The sequence below is a fragment of the Opisthorchis viverrini genome, assembly GCF_000715545.1.
Source record: "Opisthorchis viverrini unplaced genomic scaffold opera_v5_200, whole genome shotgun sequence".
NCBI lineage: Eukaryota > Metazoa > Platyhelminthes > Trematoda > Opisthorchiida > Opisthorchiidae > Opisthorchis > Opisthorchis viverrini.
This window is the reverse complement of record NW_008751855.1, coordinates 875,984-881,849: the sequence shown is the minus strand read 5'-3', so window position 1 is coordinate 881,849 and position 5,866 is coordinate 875,984.

Genomic DNA, 5,866 nt, shown 5'->3' with positions numbered 1-5,866 from the left:
TATATGTTTTAACCCGAAAACATGGACTATATATATATATATATATATATATATATATATATCAGGAAAAAAGGGAAGAAAAGTTCTTAAACAATAGTACACTCTTCAGGCTAATCTCCCCTCTCCAGTTGCCTAACCCGTCCAGAAAAATTCAACTTGATCATAAATTTTACTCCCCTTGCACTTCTCACTCGGAAAACGCACATCGAAATAAAAAACTATTTATCGCCTTGTATAGGTAGGAAATTCAGCGACCGTCAACTTCAAAAAAAGTGTCCTGAACTCATGTGCATACATGGCCAGTGGTAGATTCGTTTAGAATTTAACCGAACATTTGTGCGAAGTATAATCACCGGCAAACTGCTTAAGTAACTACGATATCAGATCTAAGACGTAAGCCAGAAATTGATTTGGAACATTTTCAGTGTGAGAGAATGAATTCTCAAGGCTGGATTCGAGGGTCACTAAATGGATCACCTTCAATTGGTAGGCGAGAACAAGCATTCCAGATTCATTTCCTGACTTGAACGACATCACGTTTACACGGAAACTAATGATGTTTTCCCACAGATTTCTTACTGAATCTAACCATAATTTACTGAAAAATCCGGCGCATTATATAGGCTTGAATAGAGGAACTCCTCCATCGATGTTCGTCCGATAGAACGTTACCGCATTGAACAAAACCGTCGTCTTCTGCGTGAGCTTCACAGTATACAAGGTTTGTGTAAATGGATTCTCAGTCAAGCGCTGCTCTTGGCGGAGTGTCGTCCAAAGGTATGGAATAGTCCACTTTTATGCTGACTTCTGTTACACATTAATACCAAAGCTGAGCATCACTCGGTTACTTTCAATTGCCGGATTCCCAAAGTGTGATTTCTTCAGGAAATCGCTAATTTCACAAATTTTCAAAGAACAGCCTCTGAATATGAAATATCCTCAAAAATGACTGGAGCTTTAGTTTTCGGTTTATTGAATGCTCTTGTCTTGGAGTTATGCGCGCAACAGCTTGCACACATTAGCCCAGTTCACTTCCACCGTCCATATGGTTGGAGTTTCACATGGTTTCCACACAATGTGACACCATAGGGGTTTCATAACATAACCATAACATTTTAACTCAAATGTTGAATCTCAGCACTCGGCGAAGGCAGAGATTATCATGAATAGCAAGAAGAGCTGGTGTGTCGCCATCTGTGGCCAATTAATCTTACTAACGTAAAACACATCGGGTGGTAGACGTGGTGCCTGTATATTTCTGTTTTCGTATACGATAAAAAACAATAATTTTTCAGTGTCATATATTCGAAGTTAGTTTTAGAATTGGTCACTTTTCGCTAGTTTTCAGCAATTAGGCTCAATCACTTAGGTTTAAATCTTGTTCTGGTGAGTTGTCCAATTGTTCGAAACAACTGACCGGCTTGTCTGAATGGTGATCGATTTTCTCGGGAAAACCTAGACAGCTCGCGGTTATAAGTAGCGACATATCAAGGGAAACATTCTGGTATCCTGAACATCGGCCTAAATGGTACTTACAACTGCCTATACTCAACATGTTTCGCCTGAGAATGCCGTAACCAAGAGACCCAGTCAAGTCTCGCCTTAGGACTATTTTCGTTTACAAATGAATTATCAATCCAATTTGTTTACTTGTATCTCAGCCACTGATATTCCTTCCAAAATGAGTCTACCGGGCCATATATTCTACCTCTGAATTACATTCGTAAAACACTAACGAAGTGATAACAGTGGCAGAAACTATAACTTTCCATCACGTGCAGAGGTTTTTCGCTCGGTTTAGGGGCAATTCGATTGTAACCGTTTCATCACCAATCGAGGTGACATCATTAGTGCGCTGTTAGGAATCGTAGTGACCGGTCACTGATTGTGTACAACCACCATAACAACTCACTGATTATGTCATCTCGATTGGTAATGAAACGTTTGCAATCAAATTACCCACTTCAACGAACAAACCAACGATCTTTAACCTTCCTGTTGAACCAAAGCAAGGGCGCGCTTTGCAGCACAACTTTGAACCGGTAATTGTCGGAGGCAGGAGTCATCCCGCCCAAGGAATCAACCTATAGTAACCTATAAGACGCTTAGCCTGACATCAGATAAACCACCACACTTCACCGTCCCTGTTGCTGGTCGAAAGCTTGTCTGAAGTCAATGGTAAATTTGGCCCAACCAAGCTTGGAAAAGTCTCAATCAAAACTACGTGGGAAGGTCCTAAAAGGGTAGCCTAAATTATTGCGAGATGACCCGAGTATAGTTCAGTTCACTTCATAAACCTTGTACCGAAGTGCACAACAGGCGCTGCTGACTAGGTTGAACGACATTCGATGAACATGACTACTGAATCTAACTTGACCTCATGATTATTCCCCAATTCATTTGCTTGTTCGCAAAGACCGCCCCGTCCGACGCTAGTATATTAGGATGCCTGTGTGAATGTGCACAGCTGAACCTCTTCTCCATGTATGTTCTTCCCCCGTTTGCTGAGCCTGCCCTGTCTAGGCTTGGGCGACCTGGCAGTATCCCAGCCCTCGTGCTTCCTCCAGGTGGTATGGCAGCTAGGCACCAGAAGATGTTACAGCTGAACCATTAATAATTAAATTTTAAAACGAGCCTGTCCTGACAAGTTCTCTCATCATTTCTGGGTAGCCACACCACCAATCAGAATCGCGAGACTGCCCTCGGAAAGGACGACCGCAACACACACTAGCGGCTTAACATTGCGCTCGTCGTTTTGGTTTGTGGACCTTGACACTGAACTGTACCGGTCAATGACAGACTTGTGCATTGGTTAACGCCACGAACGTGGAGAATTGAGGTTCGTTGTGTAAATTGGCTTATCTCCGTTCCAACAGTACCGTAGACTTTCGAACCCAATTCCTCCTTTTGATATTCGGGATCGTCAAGCCTACGCGTGACTCAAAGTTCTGTATCGAAAACCTCATGAATCAGTATTTTGTCAACTTGACAGAGGTGATTATCGGGAGAGTTGGGATAAGGCAGTAAGTACATTATTGCGGAGTGAATTCAATGTATCCGATCTCGTCCGCAATGTAAGACAGAAGAAAAGAAACATAGTACAAGGATAGTGCTGTTGTTCTATGCAATATGACTAATCACTAAAACCACGGCAGTCTTGGACCGAAAATTCAGAAAAAGAAGTTTGTTTCACACTCCAAAGTTCAAGTAAAAGCTGTTTCGGTGATGTGGTAAAAGCAGAGCAATGTTCAACTTGTTTTCTGTCTTTTGTTATGAGAAAAATATCGTCTAGATAAGAAGAGTTAAATATCAGTCTCTGTAGATTGCTACAAATCTGCTACACAAATGTGACAAGTTCGATTCCAGAGGACTGCCCATAACGGCAAACGCCCAAGGTACTGATTCGCTTTTAAATGGTACCTTGGAAGAAAAATTTGATGTTCTTGGTAATCGGAAAAGCAAACTCCTTCAAAATAGTGATAGGTACATTAGATACAGTGGGATAATCATAATCGGGGGGTTTCCCTCTGAACATTCAGTAAAATCCTACACCGGACGAGGGCGCGATGTGTACTGCAGAATGATGGGCGGTTGGGCAGACAGGTTCGCCAATGGTAGTTAGCGGCCACCTGAGCAATTTGGTTCCACTGTTAAGATAGCATAGCGCCATGCATTCTGTCCGAGCCCAGTGTTACGGAGCAACAACCAATAATATTAGTGGGCGATCTGTTTCAACCACGTCTCATCGGGCAAGTACGGCGATAAAATAGGAGACCAGGTCAATATATTAGTGTTGTCATGGTATTGACAATAAACCATACTATCTACTTAGTGGTGGGGAAGTTTGATCGGTGAGCCGAGACAATGTTAGAACTGTTTCGAGCATGCATTGGCGAATGACCTTTAACCGACTTTTTGGTGTTCGATCAATTATACTGAATGACTCGGCCGATTTGATTCGGTGGTCTGCATAGAGCTGACCAGTGGCAAAAGCACTTATCACCTGTTTGGCTAATCCAGTTTTTCGACAAATCAGTAAGTACTCTTGATTAATTGAAATAAATCTAATGTCATTGGGCCCCCATCGTTTGTACTACTGGCTGTTGTTTCAAATGCCTCCCTATCCAGGTTGTCTGGATAACCTGTAGTTCAGCATCTAATTTGTCATCTTTGCAAATCCTACCGGCTGAGTAGGGGAGACATTTTAAGGATGTCTTTCGCACCTCATATCCACAAAGCTGTGAAATTTAGTGAGCTGGCTAGATCACGGAGTGTTCCTGTACAGGCCTGTATGAAGTGGACAGTCCTGTCTTCTGGCTGTAAACGATACTAACCAATACTAAGCCTGGTTTAATGATGACGTCCTACATATTGTTGAGTAGCGCTTTCAACGGGCTGAGACGCACTATATGTGTACTGAAAATTCCGAGTAGGATTATGTCAGAACTCTTCGTGGTCGATAGCAGGATGGTAATTTACCCGTTAGGAATGTCCTTCACCAAATCGGAGCCACACTTGGTTGATCTGTAAGCGGAAACTTTACGCTAACGGTTGCTATGTTGGTGCAAACCCTCATGAAACTGAACAGAAGAACCACACAGAGGCAACCGTTTAGAAGTACTAGTTAAATCACGAAGCCTCAGCTTGGCAGCTGGGAGCTAGACTAGCACAAGCGCGACCTGATGTCTGGAAGCTCCGTGCTAGCGAAAGTGCCCTAAGTTTATGTGCTAGCTACCATGGCACCCGAAGGAAACACGAAGTCTGAGACACTGCGAGGGAACCCAAGCGTAGACAGCACCGGTTGAAACCCAGCGGGTAGGTTCGAAACAGCAGTCTTCCGTTTAGTAATTTTGCGCCACAACTACTGAGCCGTCTCGAGCTGGAATTTGATTAATAGGGGAAATGGGAAAGAACAAATCGTGCAATTCGACTGCTGTAGCTACAGGAAATTCGGGGTCCGGATTTGATATGCAATTAATAAGCCGACAAACAAAGAGTTGTAGTGTATCACCACTCCATTGTTTGGGTCTGTTATAAACTGAGGCAATTTTGAGGAACCTAGTCAGTGGTTTGTACTTCTATCGGTGAAACAATACGCACTCGATCCAATTGAATTCGCTTTGCTGCAAGCGTATTTGCTCGTAAGTCAGAATTACAATCCGATAGTTTATAGTATTCAAAATGTTCTGTCCAGCTGAATCCTCGGTGCGACGAGCGATTCAAAGCAGACTGTACAGAAATTTCACTCACGAGTTGTGATGCTTTCCATACCGCCAGTTTTGACAAACATCTTGTTCCGTCCACACTGGTAGCACAATATATATAACTAAACACGTAAGTTTGTCCACAGCAAACGTGTAACCACTTTATAGAGAGCTTACTTTGGCTCAGATTCGACGTCCAAGAAGTAAGTAATTCGATAGGAAATGAAATTTACCAGTGGACTGCACGGCTGACGCTGTGGTGCCATTCATAAACGTAGAGGACTGAAATGTTGCTTCGCTTCATTTCGGAGGGTTTCACGTACAGTTCCCTAATTGTCCCACCGATTTTCTCAAACACATCACTCCAACTAGAAGCGAAGCCAACACATCCTCAACTGCATCACCTACATGCTCCGGAGTAAGGCAACCAACAGAAATTCACGAGCAACCGGCGATAGATCTAATATCATCCCCAATTTGTTCTAACAAGGGAAAGAGGAGTAACAAATTTTCGAATAATGCTTAAGTGTTGGCTACTGTGAAGAACCACGTTGAACCACCACCAAGCACAACAGTACCGAGAAATCGCCTCAAAATACTTAGAACACCTCGTGGTAAAGAGGTATGGCGTTGTTCGACCGACGTGCCTTCAACGAACCCCT